Genomic DNA, 20,474 nt, shown 5'->3' with positions numbered 1-20,474 from the left:
GGATCCTGGGACCAAGACCTGAAGCCAGCCCGGGGGCCAGCCTGGGACAGGGCCTTGTTCTGGGGCCAGTGCCCGGCAGACACAGAGTGGGCACTGAGGCGGTCCCTTAAGCCTCTCAGCGGGGAGTCTTTACAGTTGTTCTCACAGGGCTGGTCCTCGGAGACTCCCGGCACTGGCTTCCGGGTTTGCCTGGGTCAAGCCCTGTAATAGCCTCCCTCCTGGGACCTGGTCTCTCCATTGCAGCTGAGGACGAGGCGTGGGAAACAGCAGCAGGCTGAGGCGGCCTCAGGGCCCCTTGGACGTGGCCCCCACCTCGCTCAGGTCAGCTTCCCCAGGAGGCAGGAGGGACCCTGGGCAGAGCAAGCTTCCTGTCCTCTGTGTCTCCTCCCTGTGCAGTGGGAACATCCACTCCCCCCATGCCACTTCCCATTTTCACACAGGCCACTGGGAGACTCCTCAGGCCTCAGGCTCTGAAGGAATTCCACTCACAAAGCTCAACTTTCGTGGATCCCTTTGTGTTCCCTGCTTCCTGCCTGCCAGACTAGTTTCACCCAACCTCTGCCAGGTCTCAGCAGTGGACTGAATTCACGGCAGTAGCCTTGGTGACCCCTAGTGGCCTTCCCTTCTCTGGAGTAGACCTGATCTAGCCTCAACACCAAACTGAGACCTCAGCCTCAACACCTGGCTCAGCCTCAACACCTAACTGAGACCTCAGGCTCCCCACTGTCCTACAGATGGTCCCCCAGTGCCATCGCTGGCCTTCAAAGGTTTCCACCATCTAGAGGAGAAGCCGCTTGGGGCACCAGTGTCTGGGCTGGACAGTGCCCTCAAGAGCCGACTGCAGTCTGGAATCTTGCCCTCTGCAGCCAGGAGAGACAGCCCTTGTCCACGCCTGTTTAATCCATTCATTTACCCACCCAATGACTGTGGAGCCCAGCCTATGGTACAGTTACTATTTGGTGCTGGAGATAGACAGTTTAGCAAACCACAGCCCAGCCTACCTTCCTGGAGATTAAAATCCAATGGGAAATCAGACATTGATAAAAAATGTACACAAACATGGAAAACAACATCTGGAGTTGATGGAGACAGAGTGGTCCCCAACACCTGCACGCATTCGTCCTTGCTGGGGAGGGCAGGGCACACTTGAGTTGAGGCCTGAAGGCTGCAGAGGACAGGAGGTGAGCCTCCAAAAGGCATAGCAGGGTTTGCTTTTGGGGTGGGGCATGCATCGGAGGGGGCAGGATGGAGGTGGGGTGAGCAGCTAGGGAGTCATGGCAGGTGTAGGGTGGGAAGTGATGCTGCGGGGCAGTGTGGCGCAGGTGGGGGAGAGCAGCCACATTTGCCATCTCTGCAGAGCCACTTTCCCTCCTGAGATGAGCCAGGTGGCAGCAGGCTCTGGTCCTGACCTCCAGCATGAATGCGGCCTCAGCTCTGCCATGGCCCCCCTTCGCCGGTTTTCCCTGGCCTTTGCTCTGCTTATTTTTCCAGGGTCACCGCCTGTGTCTGAGCTCTGCCATGGCTCCCCCTCACTGGCTGTCCCTGGCCTTTGCTCTGCTGATTTTTCCGAGGTCACCGCCTGTGGACGGGGGTACCCTGAGCTGACGATGCTGCCCAGGCAGTGGTCCTGGGCCATGGGGCCCTGCCATGGCTTCCCCCAATGAGTCAGCCCTCCTTCGGCCGACTCCTATGCACCTCTTTGCAGTAAAGGCCTTTTGCTTTTCTGCCCGGCTCCAGACAGGCACTGTGCACTCAGCCCTGCCGTTCCCACTCAACCCTGACCACTTGGCCTGAGAAGGAGCCTCCGGCTCCTGTGTTGAGTGGGTGGGGAGGTAGCAGCCCAGCCAGGGCCTCGGTAGGCAGAGCTTGACATCCGGACAGGACCCTTGCTCTCTCCCTCCCTCCTTCCTGCTATCTGGGGTCTGCGGAGCTTCCCAGGGATTGGGTGGGCTGCTCAGGGCAGGGGTTCTTCATCAGGAAGAAGTTGCCCCCTGGGGACTTTGGCTATGTCTGGAGATACTTTTGGTTGTCACAACTTGGGTGGTACCATTGGCATCTAGTGGGGAGAGGCCGGGACAGCCCCGTACAACTAAGATGTTTCCAGCCCCAAGTGTTAGTAGTGCTAAGGGTGAGAAGCCCCACCCCCAGGGAGCCCAGCCTAGTCTCGGGGGGCTTGGTCTTGGGATTCCTGTGATTCCCCTGCACTCACATTGGCCCCTCTGGGGCTGAGAGCAGGAGTCCACTATTTTTCCATCTTTTGTAAAAATTTGCTGTGGAAAACAGTGTGGAGATTCCTTAAAGAACTAGAAGTAGAACGACCATTTGACCCAGCAATCCCACTGCTGGGTATCTACCCAGAGGAAAAGAAGTCATTATATGAGAAAGATACCTGCACACGCATGTTTACAGCAGCACAATTCACAATTGCAAAAATGTGCAACCAGCCCAAATGCCCGTCAATCAATGAGCGGATAAAGAAACTGTGGGATATATATACGATGGAATACTACTGAGCCATGAAAAGGAATGAAGCAATGGCATTTATAGCAAACTGGATGAGACTGGAGACTATTATTCTAAGTGAAGTAACTCAGGAATGGAAAACTAAACATCGTGTGTTCTCACTCATGAGTGGGAGCTAAGCTATGAGGATGCAAAGGCATAAGAATGATACAATGGACTTTGGGGACTCGGGGGAAAGGGTGGGAAGGGGGTGAGGGATAAAAGACTACAAGTTGGGTGCAGTGTATACTGCTCGGGTGATGTGTGCACCAAAAACTCACAAATCATCACTAAGGAACTTACTCATGTAAGCAAACACCACCTGTTCCCCAATAACCTATGGAAATAAAAAAATTAAAAACAAAACAAAACAATACGAAGATGTATTGTTTTTACCGATCACACAACCAGGAAATAAAAACTAAAAAAACAAAAAATACCAGCATCACCTAGGACTGGTGGGAGTATAAAGGAAACAGATACTGCTCGATATTGCTTGGGCTACATAATCCTTGGAGTCTAATTTGACCACGCCTAATAAAAATAAGCACGTTTTTAAATCTCAAATCCCACTTTGGAGAAATACATATTGAAGCATTTTATGTAGTGACAAAAAACAACCTCAACATTCACAAACAGGAGAAATGATTGAATAGATTCTGGACATCCATAAACAAAAAATTTGTGGTGGGCAGTGGCTGAGCTTTAGGAATACTAAGGAGAATATAAATTGAAGCGTGCAGGAAGAGCTCATGTCAGGGGGACAGAGTCAAGACCAGGGGCAGCTGCAGCCTAGTGTGGTCCCTGCTGTCATGGGGGCGACAGGGGGCAGCTTCCTCCCACTTTGGGCAGGTTCCTAAGCAGAAGTTCCACCTGCCCAGTGGACACAGGCTTTGGGGTGGATGGAAGACAACCCAGGGAGAAGGGCCAGGTGCGTGTGCAGGCTCCGAGGAAGCACCTGCGGAGAATGGGAAAGATTTGCCCTGGAGCCCCTCAGACCAGGCACAGCCGGGAAGGGGATGGGCAGTGACCGCTCTTCTGAGTTCCCTTGTCCTTCCTTGGGTGCTCTGGGTCCCCAGCTCACATTCATCCGGCTTTTGTACTTCATTATCTCTGGGGGAAGAATGTTGGTGGCAGCCAGACCATCAACGCAAGCTTTAAACATAAGAAATGGCAAATCCTGGGGTCACTGCCCATGAAAGAGAACATTCCCCATTCTCGCACTGTGGCCGGAAATACGCCAGGGATGGCCACGCTAACGAGCCTGGGAGTCTGCCCAGCGCCCAGGCCTCGGCTATCCACGGGCTCTCCCAGAACTGAGTGACCCCTTCTCACAGCACACAGGCCAGGGGGTGGGTGGTGCCAGGGGAGGTGGGGAGCCACGCGCTGCCTCGGACCCTGGGCACCCAAGGGTCCGGCGAACCCCCAGAGGGCCTGGCTGGAGGATGGGCGCTTTGCAGCTGTGTCCCCTCGCTCTGCTGTGCAGCCTCTCCAAACTTGGTTCCTGCATTTCCCAAAGCGATAATATCCTAGCAACCTCTCCAAGCGGCTGAGTGAAGAGTTGTTTACGCTGGGTTGCAGGGAGTTGGGGAATGCAGCGAAGCTGGGGCTGTTCAGAACTTCCCAAAGTCCAGCCTGGGGCGGCGTGGGCTGGAAACAGACAGGCTGACGTTTTAGGGACGTGACATCTAAACTTTCAGCACACCCTGGGTGCTTGGGCCGGGGAGTCTGACTGTCTCTGCAGAGCCTGAAAATTCCCTGAGTCCATGAACACGGCTTTGAGGTTCCGCCTCCGCGGGCTCTAGGCCCTGAGAACCTCTACGGCTTTGAGCTCTGAGCTGCCGCTGCCTCCCTGGGAAATGTGTGTGTTGAGGGATGCTTAAGGTAGCTCAGAAAAAGAAGCAAAAGCTCAGGAATATCCTTATGTGCAGTCTTTAAATCGGGGCCTGGCACATAGGAGGTGCTCCGTATTGGTTGAAGGAAAAGGAATGTGTATGTTTAATAATGGTGGTGATCAGAATTCTGACATGGTTCTTTTCTGTTGTTTTACTGTCATTACTATTTTGAAAAGATCCGGGGATAATGCCAAAAAAAAAAAAAAAAAAAAAAAGGAGCAAAAAAATCTGAAACCATCAGTCATCTGAAAGTCACATCCATCCTTGAAAGTTAAAATAAAGCAGAGATAGGACAGAGGCCGGGTGGAGACCAGGTCCCCAGGGAACGCCACAGCATGATGACACCCACCCCACCCCACGGGGGACTCTAACGTCCAATTAGCTCCATAATACATTCAGTGTTTTACATTTGTTTTTGAATAGGTAGTGCCCATGCTTGAAATTCAAAAGATATAAAAGAGCAATTTAAGGCCGGGCGCGGTGGCTCACGCCTGTAATCCCAGCACTTTGGGAGGCCGAAGCGGGCGGATCACGAGGTCAGGAGTTTGAGACCAGCCTGACCAACATGGTGAAACCCCGTCTCTACTAAAAATACAAAAATTAGCCAGGTGTGATGGCGCTTGCCTGTAATCCCAGCTGCTTGGGAGGCTGAGGCAGGAGAATCATTTCAACCTGGGAGGTAGAGGTTGCAGTGAGCCGAGATCATGCCACTGCACTCCAGGCTGGGCAACAGAGGGAGACTCTGTCTCAGAAAAAAAAAAAAAAAAAAGAAAAGCAATTTAATAGAAAAGGGGAACAGAAGAAGGTGACCAGGGATCTCTGAGAAGGGTACGCCTGGGTGGCCGGTCAGCAGGTGAAATGCTCATTAGTAATTAGGGGAGGCCAATTCACACGACAAGGGCATTCCATTTTGTACCAAAAAGACGGACCAAAAAGACGGCTGAAAGGTCACGAGTCTGCCTTTATCAATGCCTGACAATAGTGCTGGGAAGCACCTGGAGCTCCTATCTGCAGAGCGGGGTGGAGGGATCTGGGTCCATTGGAATCACACTTTGGAAGACAAATAGGTACCACTGGGCTGTAAGTAGCCACGTGGGCTGCAACCCAGTGAGTCCCCGGAGCACGCTGTCATGGCAAGGCTGTTCTCTGCTTGTAACAGCAAAATCTTGGGATTAACCAAGTGGGAGAAGGCTGGATACACAGCCGTGGTCATGCTGTTGGGGGTACTATGCAGCCAGGACGATGAGTGAATTACTGGTGCAGCCACAACTGGAATGAATGTCGGTAACAGGGGGTTAGGTTAAACAAAGCAAAACAAAAAACTAAACAACAGAAAAAAACACTTGGTAGGCCGGGCATGGTGGTTCACGCCTGTAATCCCAGCACTTTGGGAGGCCAAGGCCGGTGGATCACCTGAAGTCAGGAGTTCAAGACCAGCCTGGCCAACATGGTGAAACCCCATCTCTACTAAAAACACAAAAATTAGCCAGGTGTGGTGACATGCACCTGTAGTCCCAGCTACTCAGGAGGCTGAGGCAGGAGAATTGCTTGAACCTGGGAGGCAGAGACTCCAGTGTGCTGAGGGTGCCACTGCACTCCAGCCTGGGCAACAGAGCAAGACTTTGTCTCAAAAGAAATAAAATAAGAAGAAAGCACATGGTATATTTCCATGTATATACAATTCAAAAGTTTGCAATTAACTTTGCTGCCTAGGGATACAGATATACATGGGGTAACTACAAATGTTTCACTACCAGGTTGAACATTTAATGGACGGTTGGAGGCCCTTGGAGCTCTTTCTTTTCTACCTGGTGTGGTGGACTGGCAACGTTTGATGGGGTCCCTGAGTACCTGACGAGCAGAGAATGTCCACAAACCCTAGACAGACACGTACCCCAAGCCAGAAAAAACCCTTGCAGTTCTAAGCCACTGCAATTTGCGGGCTGTTTTGTGAGTGCTGCATAACCTACCCCAGATTCACTGGCGCTTGGTTTCATCAATTCATAAAAGCTCTTATTCATTAGAGAAATTAGCCCTCAATCTATGCTACGAGTGGCTTGTATTTTATATAGTTATTTTCTTTTGACATTGCAGAATCCCTTGCCATTAATATATGACAATTTTTGTATAGTCAAATTTATCCATTTTTGTGTCATGGATTTTATATACATATATATATGAAAAATTGACCCTTTTTTTCCTTTTCTTTCTATGGCTTTATTGAGTGATAACTTAAATATTATAAAATTAACCCATTTAAAGTACACATTCACAGAGTTGTAGAAAGTGACCAAAGTCTAATTTTAGACAATTTCATCACCCCAAAAAGACACCCCATAGCCCTTATAGTCACTCCCCATCTTCCCCTTTCTCTACCCCTAGGCAATCCATCTTCCCCTTTCTCTACCCCTAGGCAATCATTTATGCAATCTATTTTCTGCCTCTACAGATTTGCCTATTCTGCAATAAAGGGAATTACACCATTTGTACTCTTCAGTAACTGGCTTCTTTTTGCTTAGCCAGTGATTTTGAGCTTCATCCGTGTTGCAACGTGTCATCAGTACTCCAGCTTTTTTCATGGCTGAATAATATTCCACTTTATTAGTTGACAGACATCTGGGTTGTTTCTGCTTTTGGAGTATTATGAATAATGCTGTTATGCATATTCATGTACAGGTTTTTGTGTAGTCATATGTTTTCATTTCTCTTGGGTATCAAAATTATTGGATCATATAGTAACTCTACATTTACCATTTTGAGGAATTGCCAAACTGTTTTAAAAAGTGGCTGCATCATTTTCCATTCCCACCAGCAATTAATGAGGGTTCTAATATCTCTACATCTTTGTCAACACTTGCTATTGTCTGTCTTTTTAATTTAAGCCATCCTAGTGGGTGTGAAGTGGTATCATCTCATTGCGGTTTTGACTTGCATTTCTCTAAAAACTCATGATGTTAGACATCTATAATGTGCTTACTGGCATTTTGTTTATCTTCTTAGGAGAAATGTCTATTCAAATATAATGTCTCTTCAATTGCCCATTTCTAGGTTGGATGATTTATCTTTTTATTGTTGAGGTGTAAGAGATCTTTGTATATTCTAGAAATGACTTCCTTATCAGATATATGACTTAACATTTTGCTCTCCCACTCTGTAGGGTGTGTTTTCACTTCCTTGATGGTATTGTTTGCAGCACAAAAGTTTTTAATTTTGATGAAGTCCAATTTATCTGTTTGTGTTTTCCTACTTGTGCTTTTGCTGTTGTATCTAAGAAGGCTTTCCTAGATCAAGATTTACTCTTAGATTTTCCCTTTCTTTCTTTCTTTCTCTTTTTTTCTTTCTTTTCTTTCTTTTTCTTCCTTCCTTCCTTTCTTTCCTTTCTCTCTTTCTTTCTTCTTTCTTTCTCCCTCCCTCCCTTTCTTTCTTTCTTTCTTTCTTTCCTTCCTTCCTTGCTTGCTTCCTTCCTTCCTTCTTTCTTTCTTTCTTACTTTCTTTCTTTCTCTTTCTTTTTTGACACAGAGTCTTGCTCTGTCACCCAGGCTGGAATGCAGTGGCATGATCTCAGCTCACTGCAAACTCCACCTCCCGAATTCAAGCAATTCTTGTGCCTCAGCCTCCAGAGTAGCTGGGATTACAGGTATGCGCCACCACGCCTGGCTAATTTTTGTATTTTTAGTAGAGACAGGGTTTCACCATGTTGCCCAGGCTGGTCTCGAACTCCTGACCTCAAGTGATCCTCCCAAAGTGCTGGGATTACAGGCGTGGCCACCCCGCCTAGCCTACTCTTAGATTTTCTTATAGGAGTTTTGTAATTTCAACCTTTATATTTAGGTCTGTGATCTAAGGAAGGGGTCCAGCTTCCTTCTTTTGCACGTGGATGTCCGATTGTTGAGCATCATTTGTTGGAGAGCCGGCCCTCCCTCATTACATCGTGTCAGGAAGGCAGTCTCTGCATGCAGTCTGACCAGGCCCAGCCACCTAAGAAAGGGCTGTGGGCCTGGCACACTTTCTCATCAAGTAGTCGAGTCCTCACAGTCAGCGCTGGCCTTGCCGCTTGTGTGGGAATAGATTCCTCATTCCAGAATCAATGCATCCTCCTTTGTCCTGCTAACTGTGTGCATCATCTGGCACCTGGCCAACCCCTTCTGTCCCCTGTGGAGAGGGAACCAGGTCCTTCTACCCCAGCACAAGAAAGGTGCCTGCAGGCCGACTGCCCTGCATTGGCTGCTGAGAGGGACCCACTGGGCCACGAGGGGCCAATGCCTACCACTGACCGGTCTTGTTCCATCCCTTTTCCATGTGAGTGAAATGTTTTCCCTCCAGTGCCTGACTGCCTTGTGATTTTCTTGGTGACTCTGATACCAAGATGCAGCCAGCAGCAGCGCTCCAACCTCTGCACCTGGTGACGAACAACAGCTCCCACCTGCTTGACGAACGGCCTTGGTGCCCTTGTCAGAAATCAACTGGCTGTCAATCTGAGGGTTTATTTCTGACTCTATTTTGTTCTGTTCCTCTATGTCCATCTTCATGCCGGTGCCAGTCTTGGTTATTGCAGCTTGTAGCAAGTTCAATGTTCTAGTCAAGTCCTCACAGTCAGCCCTGGGCTTGCTGCCTTGTGTGGGAACAGATTCCCCATTCCAGAATCAATGCGTCCTCCTTTGTCCTGTTAACTGTGGGCATCATCCAGCACCTGGCCAACCCCACTGCTATATCTGTCCCCTGTGGAGAGGGAACCGTTGGAAGTGTGGCCCCCCAACATTTTCTTTTTCAAGATCACTTTGGTTACTCTGGGTCCATATGACTATTAGAATCATGGCCGGGCGCAGTGGCTCACGCCTGTAATCCCAGCACTTTGGGAGGCCGAGGTGGATGGATCACATGAGGTCAGGAGTTCGAGACCAGCCTGGCCAACATGGTGAAACTCCATCTCTACTAAAAATACAAAAATTAGCTGGGTGTGGTGGCAGGTACCTGTAATCCCAGCTACTCGGGAGGCTGAAGCAGGATAATCGCTTGAACCCGGGAGGTGGAGGTTGCAGTGAGCTGAGATCATGCCACTGTACTTCAGCCTGGGTGACAGAGTGAAACTCTGTCTCAAAAAAAAAAAAAAAAAAAAAAGAAAGAAAGAAAGAAAGAAAAGATCACCTTGGCAATTTCTGCAACAACAAAAAACTCAACTTGGATTTTGATAGAGATTGCTTTGAATCTGAAGATCAATTTGAGGAGTATCGCCTTCTCAGCAATGATATTTTATGAGCAGGAACAAGCAATATCTTTTCATTCATTGTAATCTTTTATTTCTTTCATTTCAATAATGTTTTGCAGTTTTTAATGTACAAGTACTGTATTTGTTTAAGTTTATTCTTGAGTGTTTTATTCTTTTTGCTGCTATTACAAATGGGGTTGTTTTCTTTTTCTTTTTTTCCATTGGATTTTTTTATTATTATGTAAGTTGACAAACAAAATTGTGTATATTTATGGTACACAACAAGATGTTTTGAAATATGGATACACTGTGGAATGGCTAAATCAAGCTAATTTGCCTATACCTTGCCTCACATGCTGGGATTTTTTTAATGTTATTTTTAGATAGATAGTTCACTGCCAGTGTGTAGAAATACAATTAATTTTTGTACATTGATCTTGCTTCCAGCTACATTGATGGACTCATTTATTAGTTTGAAGAGTTTTTTCAGTGGGTTTCTTAGGATTTTCTGCATAAAAGATCATGTCATCTGCAAATACAGACAGTTTTTACTTCCTTTCCAATCTGGATGTCTTTTATTTCATTGTCTTGCCTAATCGCCCTGGCTAGAACTTCCAGTACAATGTTGAATGGAAGGGTGAGAGCAGACATCCTTGTCTTGTTCTTGATTTTAGGAGGAAGGCGTTTGTTCTTTTTTCATTAAGTACGATGTTAGATACGAATTTCATAGATGGCTCTTATCAGGTTAAGGAAGTTCTCTTCTGCTCCTGGTTTATTGATTCTGAATATCTTATCATGAAAGCATGTTAGATTATGTTCAATGCTTTTCCTACATCTATCAATCGCTCTGTAGTATTTAGTAATATTTTATTTTAGAAATTTGTAATTTTCTTAAGAGATTGGTTGGTCGTTTTAAAACTTTTTGTCCTCTCTTTATTGAATTTGGTATCAGTGTTACACTAGCTTTTTCTAAAGACTTTTGAAACTCTTCTACTTTTTCCATGCCTTGAAACAGCTTACATGGTATTAAAATCTCCTGTTCTCTCAAATGACAATGGAACTCCCATGTGAAATTACTGGCCTGGTGATGTTTCGGCCTGGGATAGGGGGATTAAGAACTTTTTTTTTTTTTTTTAATGGTGATGGAGTTGTTCTTTTTTCTGTCTCTTCTAGAGTTAAGTTTTATGACTTACTTCTTTTTTTTTTCCAGGAAGAACTGGTTTCATCTGAGTTTACAAACTTATTTGCATAGAGCCGATCAAAGCATTCTCTTGTGATGCTCTTATCTCTCTGTGTCTGTTGCTATCTCTCTATTTGTATTCTCTTACTCTGTGTATGCCTGTGTATGCGTTTATCCCCTTTTCCTCTTGATTACTTCAGCCAGTTTAGCTGCTTTTTTTTTCCCCCTTGAAAGAGTCAGCAGGGCTGAACCTTAGTGGAACAGCACTGCAGTTTGAGACTCCTCCTGTCCACTTCTGTTTCCTTCCTTCTCTCCTTCCATGCGGGTTGCCTCTTCATTGTGGCCTGAAGCCTCTTTCATGTTCTCCTGCTTCCTCCCCCAAAAACCTCTTCTCTGTCAGAGCCTGTCTTTGCATCCAGCCCTTGGCAGGCCCAGGCGAGGCCCTAATGCTTCCAGCTGCAGGTGGAGAATGGACTGGAAGGGGTGGGAATGCAGGTGGGGGGCACCGGCCTGGCTGCAGTGGCCTGGGAGGTAGAGAAGCTGGGGCTGGGAGGGGTGTACCATGGAGGAATGAGTTGAAGAGCTGCTTAGAGTCAGCAGGGCTTTGGGATCAAATTGCATGGCTTGTATTTTGCCATTTATTGCCTTAAACACCCCTTCCCAGGATCACAGGGATCAGGTGAAGTTACAAAACTGAAGACAGAGTTGAAATGTTGATTCACAGTCTCTCAACTCTGCCCTAAAACCCCAGATCAGACCTCAACAAGATCTTACATGAGAGAGAAAGGAATGGGGTTCTAAGAGCTGCAGGCAAATGTTACTGAAAGAGCCTCGAAGGGCCAGGACCCCCGCTGGCCCTGCTGGCAGAGGCTAGGTGGCAGCAGTCTGCTGCTGGGAAAGCCACTGGAGGGTCTGGCTGGCTCTGATATGGCCTGGACAAGGTGCCTGGACCCAGGGTGCTGACCTGGGGAGACCGGTGGCCGGTAGCCCTCCTTCCCCTAAAATTCTAAGAGAAGAAAAAATCCAGCAGAAACAACACATTTCTGATTTTGTGGTGGTTTGTCTTCTTTGGCTGTCGTGCACATTGTTTCTTCTAGGAAATAGAATCAGATGGAAATTGGGGGGGCCCCAGTGGGCACCCCAGTCACTTGGACTTCAAGCCACTTGGGAGAGGAGGGACCTGGCCACCACAGCCTCATCAGGGTCCTTTCCACAAGTGAGTGAGGCCCTAAACACACATGGAGTTGTGACGTGAGAAGCCAAGAGGTGGATGGGGAGGGGGCATCTCCACCAGGTGACCTTGATCCCTAGGATCCCACCCTGTGCAGATGGGTGGGGGGCATTGTGGGCAGAGGGCCCCACGGCTCAGGCCAGGTGTGCCAGCTGAGAGCACAGCTGGTCTGGAAGTCAAGGATGAAGGACTTGACTAACTGGGGTCAAGTCCTTCATCCAGGGACAGGGAGCAGGACAGGAAGGCTGCGGCTAGGGCTGTCAGAGGGGCTCCCAGAGGACATGGCAGTGACCGGGGATACTGGGCCACAAGGAAGGGCGACTCCAGGGACCATGTCCTGGGCTACCTTAGTCGGCCCATGTCCTTGGGACCCTGGAGACCCTGCTCTGCCTGGGCACTGATCCCTGAGCCTCCTTCCTGCTGAATGCCAGGACCAGAGGAAGCAGGGACTGCAGGACAGTCAGACAGCTCCATTCCCAGCAGCTGGGACCTGGCAGGCATCTCTGTCCCAGGCAGCTGCCCCAGCCCTGAGAGGCACATAAAACAATGCATGAAGCCAGGCAGGCTTCATGCAACGGGCATTTGATGAGCCCCAGGCCAGTCACAAGCCATCGTCAGAGGCTCAGCCGCCTGCACTGGGTGGCCCAAGATAGCCCTGTGCAGGGGCCAGGGTTGGTGGGTGGGGGTAGGCCACACCCAGGGAGGAGGAGGAGGGAACCCAGAGTGTTCCCTCCTGCGGCCCCACCTCCCCACCCCACCCTAACCACTGGGCAGGTGAGGTCTGGCTCTGTCTGTGGTGTGCGCAGATCCCTGCTCCAGGGCTTTGGACCACAGAAGGAGGTGATAACAAGGGTCATAAAGTCATGGCGGGTTTGCTCTTCCAGACCATGCAGTGCACGCCAATCCCCTGCCCCTCGGTGCTGGGATGAGGCGCTGTGGGCATCAGGGCCTCTGATGCACAGGGTCTCTGCCCTTGGAAGGCTCCCATGTGGCAGGGGCAAGGTTGGGGGAGACAGCAGCAAATAGATGGATAATAGGATGGGGCTATGCAGGAGGACCAGGGGGCTCCTGGGGAAGGGGCTGTATCCCAGGGGCTTTTCAGAGCTGGCACTGGAGCCGAGGCCTGGAGGGGTCTGGGGGATGTCAGGGAAGAGGAGACCGCAGTGCCATGAGCCCGAGGCAAGTGTGTGTGCAGCTGCCACCGTGGAGGCAGTGGTGGCCTACAGAGAGAAGCCGAGACTGGAGGTCAGGGAGACTCCTGCTGGGGGACCTGAATCTAGGCTCCTGAGAGGCCTACAGGCCGCCAAGTTGGCATCTGAAAAATGCCGTTGTTGTTTAAGCTGGTTGCAGCTGGTGTCTGAGAAGGGCAATAAGGAGAATGTTGATGGGGATGAGGTGCTGGGGTCCCTGGGAATTTGGTGGCCAAGATGGCCAGGTAAGTCCTCATCTCTTCTGGCCAGCCCATGGACTCAGGAAGACACTGGCCTGGGACTCGGCCTGTGCTGGCTGGTTGCCTGCCAGAGTGCCTGGAGGGAAGGGCCTGCTGGCCTTGGGCGAAGGGCTGTGTGTGCTGCAGGTAGGGTGAGGCCACTGCTGATGAGGCTGTCACTGGAGAGGGCTCTCTGGAACCCCCACCCCCATCCCAGCTTGGAGTACGATTGTCCCCAATGAGAACCCAGGCTGGCCCAGAGGAGGGTGGGAAGGGGCTGCCTCCACACTGAGACTTCCCCCAGTGGGCGCACTGGGGCCTCTATGCAGGTTCACGCTGCTCCTCCTGGCTCCCTCCTTAGCAGAACAGCAAAGTGGTCACGGAGCATGAGCTTTGGAGGCACCGGAGCCAGGGGTTCAAATCCTGCACCCCCAGAACTACCAGCTGGTACCCTGGGAATATGCCTTTGACCATTCTGAGTCTCATTTGTCTCCTCTGCAAAAGGGGGCTCTAGGGATAGGCTACCTAGGTCCAACCTCAGGACTGTCCCTTCCTGGCTGGGTGACCTTGGATCAGAGAAAGCAGGGGTTGCATTGTCCCCTCCCCTCCTGTGAGCATTAAGTGCGTCAATACACAAAAAATGCTCAGGGCTGTGTCTGGCTCATGGTAAGAGTGCAGTTGATTGTAGCTAAGATCATTAGTTCATGGAGTGAGATGCCTACTGTGATCAATAACTCTAAAATGGCAATGGCTTTCACACAGAAAGATTCTTTGTCTCTCATGTCACAATCCAATGGAGGCAGGTGGTAAGGAGGGGACTCTGCTCCACACAGTCATTCAGGGATCCAGCTCCCTTCCAGCTTCTGGCTCTCTTAGGTGGCTGAGTCCTCCCTGAGTCCTCTGTAGATGAGGGAAGAGGCAGACGTGGAGAATGACAGGGGGCTTCCTGTGGGTCATACCTGAATCATTTCCACCCACATGCTACAGCCACACTAACTGCCAGGGGCTGGGACACGCAGGTTAGTGTGTGCCCAAGAGAAAAGAGGCCGGAGTTTGTGGAACAAACAAACTACAGATGGTGTCTTTCATAGCTACTTTCACTCTTCTTAGCTCCTACAGCTGCTGGGAACACTGAGAAGGAGGATGGGTGTGCAGTACACAGGAGAGCCTGGAACAGGTGAGTTATGGTCACAGTTGTGTCAATGCTGACTTTGAAGTCCCCGAGTGCAGTTACAAGGGTGACCTCAGACCTCACAGAGCTCCTCATGCTGGCTCTTCTCATGAGTAATAGCAGAATTTTCTCCTTGGGCAGCATGTGCATGTCACTAACCAATTCTTTTAAATCCCTTAATCTTATTGTTCCTTAGTGGGAAGGCTCCAAACATTTTTTTTCATATTAAAAAAAAAAAAAAGCTAGGCTGGGTATGGTAGCTCATGCCTGTAAACCCAGCACTTTGGCAGGCTAAGGCGGGAGGATTGCTTGAGTCCAGGAGTTCAAGATCAGCCTGGCCAGCATGGCGAAAGCCCATCTCTACAAAAACTACAAAAATTAGCTGGATGTAGTGGCATGCGTCTGTGGTCCCAGCTACTTGGGAGGCTGAGGCAGGAAGATCACCTGAGCCCAGGAGGTTGAGGCTGCAGTGAGCCATGATGTCACTACTGCACTCCAGCTCAGGTGACAGAATGAGACCCAGTCTCATTTAAAAAAAAAAAAGGCTGACAAGTTTCTTCAGTAGCCTAACAGCCTTCTTTTTATACCTCTGAGTTTCCAACAGATCATTCCCTGTTGGGACGAAGGGCAGGATCCTGCTGCGTGTTGAGGAAGTGAAGGCAAGCAATGTCTCCTGGGGCCTGGTGCCTGTTGCAGCCACCCCTGGTGACAGGTGTGAGCTCTCTGCATGACCAAAACCCAACCGAGCCAACGATCTTGCCCTCCTTCCCCCTCCTTCCCACCTCACTACAGGAGGGAGGGGAGCAGGTTCCTGAACCGGGCTCTGCATTCACGTCACTAGAGGCACTTGTTAAAATGCCGATCTCCAGCCCCCACACCCACGCACAGGTGCACTGAGGCTGAATGTCTGGCGGGAGAGCCGAGGAATCTGACTTTGCAGAAGGGGCTCCCAGGAGATGCTGACAGCCTGTCCTGCCTGGCATTTGGGAATCCTGGCTGCAGGGGTCAGCAAAGCAGGACAGGCACATCTCTGTCTCTGAGAAACTGGCAGTGTGAAAGGATGTGAGAAAGATGGACCCAAATCAGAACCATCGCTTGGAACAAGGCAATAGTAATGGCCCTGTGCCTCCACCATGGTGCGGTGCTGGGGCTGGGCTACGTGCTTTCCAGACGTTGCATCTGTGGCTTCCGTTTTACAGATGGGGAGTCTGAGGCTCCTGAAGTTTAGTCATTCAACCCAGTAACCCACAGCGGTGGAGCTGAGTGTGAGTCCAGAAGTCCCTGGAGGTCCCGTGTCCTGAGCTTAGGATACTGATGCTAGGATTTGCCGAAGGAGGGGCTGACGTCGAAGGCTTGGCCGTCCGTGCCTCTCTCCTAACATACCTGTACGCGTAGGTTACCTGCCCGAGCCGAGGAGCCAGATGCCCCACACAGGTCCTCCTGAGAGGCCCTGCTGATCCCAGATGCAGTTTTCTAAAACATGGAAGTGGAATTCACGTGACAAAATTAATCAGTTTACAGTGCACAGTTCCACGGCACTCAGCACATCCACAGTGCTGTGCAAACACCACCTCTATCTAAGTTCCAAAACATCTTCACCACCCTAAAAGAAACCCCTTCCCGATCAAGTAATCACTCCCCATCCCACCCCTTAACCCCACACACTGACAACCAACACTGTGAGTCCTGTCTCTGTGGATTTGCCTGTTCTGGACTTTTTTTTTTCTTTTTTTCTGTTTCTGAGATGGAGTCTCACTCTGTCACCCAGTCTGGAGTGCAATGACGCAATCTTGCCTCATTGCAACCTCCACCTCCTGGGTTCAAGCAATTCTCCTGCCTCAGCCTCCCAAGTAGCTGGGAATACAGGCATGTGCCACCATGCCCGGCTAATTTTTGTATTTTTTTTAGTAGAGACGAGGTTTCACCATGTTGGTCAGGCTGGTCTCAAACTCCTGACCTCGTGATCCACCCGTCTGGGCCTCCCAAAATGCTGAGATTACAGGCGTGAGCCACCTCGCCCGGCCTCTTTTTTTTTCTTTTTTTGAGATGGAGTCTCACTCTGTCACCCAGGCTGGAGTGCAGTGGCATGATCTCGGTTTACTGCAACCTCCACATCCCAGGTTCAAGTGATTCTCCTGCCTCAGCCTCCTGAGTAGCTGGGATTACAGGCACGTGCCACCATGCCCGGCTAATTTTTTGTATATTTCATACAAATGAAAGCATGCAATATGTGGCGTTTTGTGTCTGGCTCCTTTCTGCACACTAGTTCCGGGGGCATCCATCGTACAGCAGCTATTAGGGCTTCATTCCTTTTCGCGGTTTCCCACATACACTCTCTACAGAGCGGGAAGCCACACTGAGAGGACACCTCTTAGTGGGGAGTGAAGACTCTGCAGCCTGAATGCTGGCCCCCGGGAAGGGACCTCGGCTTTCCTTAGGACTTCTCTTCTGCGGTCCTGCGGCTACTCTCCTGCGTCCTCCTGCCCGCCCCCAGGTGAGTATTGGGCACAGGAAACCACAAATGTATCTTGGATGTTGAGGACGGACAGAGGCAGCAAATGGATCACTGCAAGCCGCAAGCTGGGGCTCCATCTCCTTCCTCCCCTCCAGCCCCAGGAGTCAGTGCAGATGCCAGCAATTTGGCTTTTTATAAATAGCTTTGTTTGGACTTTGTTTGAGAGTACTGCCGGGGTGGACTGCTCCAGGCTCTGGTTATCCTTAAGACCAATTTCCTCCTGAAACAGCCCTGGGGCTGGGCAGTGATGCTTGTCTTATGTGGGGTGACCATCTTCCCATCAGCCAGAGGATGCAGATTTCAACCAAAGCCTGTCCATGTTCCTGGGGAGCAGGAAGGCTAAAGATGGGGCTAGGTCCTGACTTCCAGAAAAAGGGGCTGGCACCATATCTTTGCACCCCATGGGAGTGAACAGGCCGCCCCCTCTCCTGCCTTTGGCTCCTTCCCTCCTAGAAACCAGCTTGTGGTGGGAGGTCCTTAAATCCCACAGCCCTGGGAAGAGGAGGAGGCCATAGCTACATCCCCCAGTTCATTCTGTGTCTTCATGTATTTTGATAGTTGTGGGGGCCCTGGGATGAGATAAGCGGCATTCTGGTGCTGGAGGACAGGCCGGGATTGTGGGAATTCCAACGTGGGCGCATCTCCCCACGGCTGCCTTTCTCCTGCCTTTGATGGCCACAGGCTCCAACCAGCCATGAGGTGTGACCTGCCCCCCCACAACCCCACTGATGGCAGGAGGAAGCCATTTATCATCACAGAGAGATCTGGCTGCTAGTGTGTTTATCTGGAGGAAGGAAATGAACTCTTTTCATCTCCTCGAACCGGCGTCTGGCCCGCTATGCTGTCCGATCTGTCAGCCCGGGGAATTTTAAATAACGCGTTCCACATTTGTCGGTACCTGTTTTGTGTCTGTCTCGGAGCTCTCTGTTCATTGCTCCCTGGGTGTCACGCTTTATTGCTGCTTCCTCCTTCAGATAAACTCTGTCATAAGTTTATTTTTTCTCAGAGCCGAGTCTAGAAATCTGTCCCAGAGCCATGGGCCGGTGAGGCAAAGCTCCCTTCTCAGGCTGGCACATCTGGAGTGGGCTCCCCAGGACACCTGGGGGCACATGACGATGCTGTCTGGGATGCCTGCTGTGGTCTGGGAGGCCGCTGTCTTGCAGGGTCGGGGATGACTCCATTGCTTTTCAGGATATCTAAGTCAGGGGACAAGTAGTGAAAAAAAATCCCACACTGTGCAACTGGCAGGGAAATTGCTGGAGTATGACTGAACAAACGCAGCAGCCAGTGCCAGTCTGGATACTTCTGGCCAAAAGGGTCATTCAGATGAGAGTATCTCCTGAATTAGTAATCATGGCAATTGTACCTCCAGCATCTTCCAGATGAGGTGATCAGGAGTGAGACCAGAGGGGGAATTACCCTCCATGCATCCACACATCCACCCACTTAAATCGTCCATCCATCCATCCATCCATCCATCCATCCATCCATCCATCAATCCATCCACCTATCCATCCGTCCATCCATTCATCCATCCATTCATCCATCTATCTACCCATCCATCCACCCACCCACCCACCCATCCATCCACCTACTCAACCATACATCCACCCTCCCATCCTACCATCCTCCCATTCATCCATCCATCCACCCACCCTTATATCCACCTACCTGCCCATATATTCTTCCATCCAACCATCCATCTATCCACCTATTCATCTATCTACCCATCCATCCACTCACCAACCCACCCATTTATCCATTCACCCACCCATCTATCCATCCATCCATCCATCCATCCATCCACCTATCCATCCATTCATCTACCCAACTATCCACCCATTCATTCATACAACCATCCACTCATCCATCCATCAATTCATTAAAGATTTACTGCAGCCCAGCATGTACCAGACCCTTTGGGTCTCATTTGGGTACCAGACCCTTTTGGGTCTGCTGCTGTGGACCCAATGACAAGAAGGACAGACTCTGCCAACAGTGGGGCTGACAGAAGTCGAGGGGAGCATTGAGAAATTGCAGGTGTGGAACATGAAGAAGGAGAAGCAGAGGGAGCATGTGACAGGGAATTGGGAGACCCTCTCTGAGGAAGTGACATGCAAGCTGAGAATGAAGGATGGGGCAGTGTCGGCAAAGCCTATAACAGGTGGGGTGGGAAATCTCAGGCAGAGGAAGGAAGCAGGTCTGTGAGTCTGGAGTATGGGAGGAGCAGAGGGGCATTCCGGCCCACTGGAGCAGAGCTCTGAGCTTAGCATGTGGTGTCGGGAGGCCAGGAAGTTCAGCAGGCTGGGATGGAGGGTCTCATGGGCTCTACTGAAGGCAGGAGCTGGACACATCTCCATCCCTCCCAGCTTGGTCCTCTTCCCTCTGCCTACCCCCCATGCCAGGAGCTGGCCTTGTGGCTGCAGGTGTCAGTGAGGGGCTGGGTGTTGAAACGTGGTCCCAGGGGGAGCCATGAGGAGGGATGGTGCTTGCCTCTCACTTTCCTCTCCCCAAGCCAGTTGCCCGCTGTCGAGCCCCAGACAATCTCTTCTGTTGCTGCCGGACAGGCCTGCTTGGCTGCCCTGTGGAAACCTCCAACCCAAGGTGGCTGGAGCCAGTGTGGCCTCATCCTCCAGCTGCCTGCTGTCCACACCAACCTGGGGCATGGCACAGGGGCATAAGAAGGGGCCTCTCCTGGATCTGCTTGGATTCACTGAGGGCGTGAGAAAAAGAGGGCAATGGTGAACCGCAGATTCTTGGTTGCAGCCACTGATGGCCCAAGCTTCAGTCCTCAGGAAGGGAGACAGTCAGGGGCAGCTCTGGCAGGGACCTCAGGGCTCTGTATCAGGGGGCTGGACTGGAGAGGCCTCTGAGGCATCCAGACGGAGCTGTGGAGTAGACACTGGAGGCTGGGCCGGTGATCAGGGGAGAGGGTAGAGTTATGAGTTTGGAGACAATGAAGGTCTAGACGTGTTCAAGCCACAGGACCCATGAGTCCACCTAGAAAGGGCCTGTTGGAGGAGGGAAATCTGAGGCCCGGAGCAGTTGGAGAGAAAGGGAGATCAGGAGGGTGTGGGTTTCCCGAATCCAGACCCATCCTGCTGGAGCATGAGCCTGGTCAGTTCAGCATCTCCACGGAACCTGTATTCTGAACTCAAATCTTTCCTCCCTGTCCTAGCTCCAGCTGCATTTCATGAACCCAGATCTGGCATATTCCTCTGCTGGGGCCGCATCATCCCAGGAATAAGTCAAAACTCTGCCTTTGGGGACCTTTGCAGCTGGGCTGCTGGTGATCCCTTCAGTCATTTAATGTCCCTGCCTCCTCCCTCACGGGTTCCATCCAGC

The sequence above is a fragment of the Pan troglodytes genome, chromosome 9 (assembly GCF_028858775.2).
Source record: "Pan troglodytes isolate AG18354 chromosome 9, NHGRI_mPanTro3-v2.0_pri, whole genome shotgun sequence".
In the NCBI taxonomy this organism is placed as follows: domain Eukaryota; kingdom Metazoa; phylum Chordata; class Mammalia; order Primates; family Hominidae; genus Pan; species Pan troglodytes.
The sequence above is the reverse complement of the archived record's forward strand: the minus strand, read 5'-3'. Positions refer to the sequence as shown.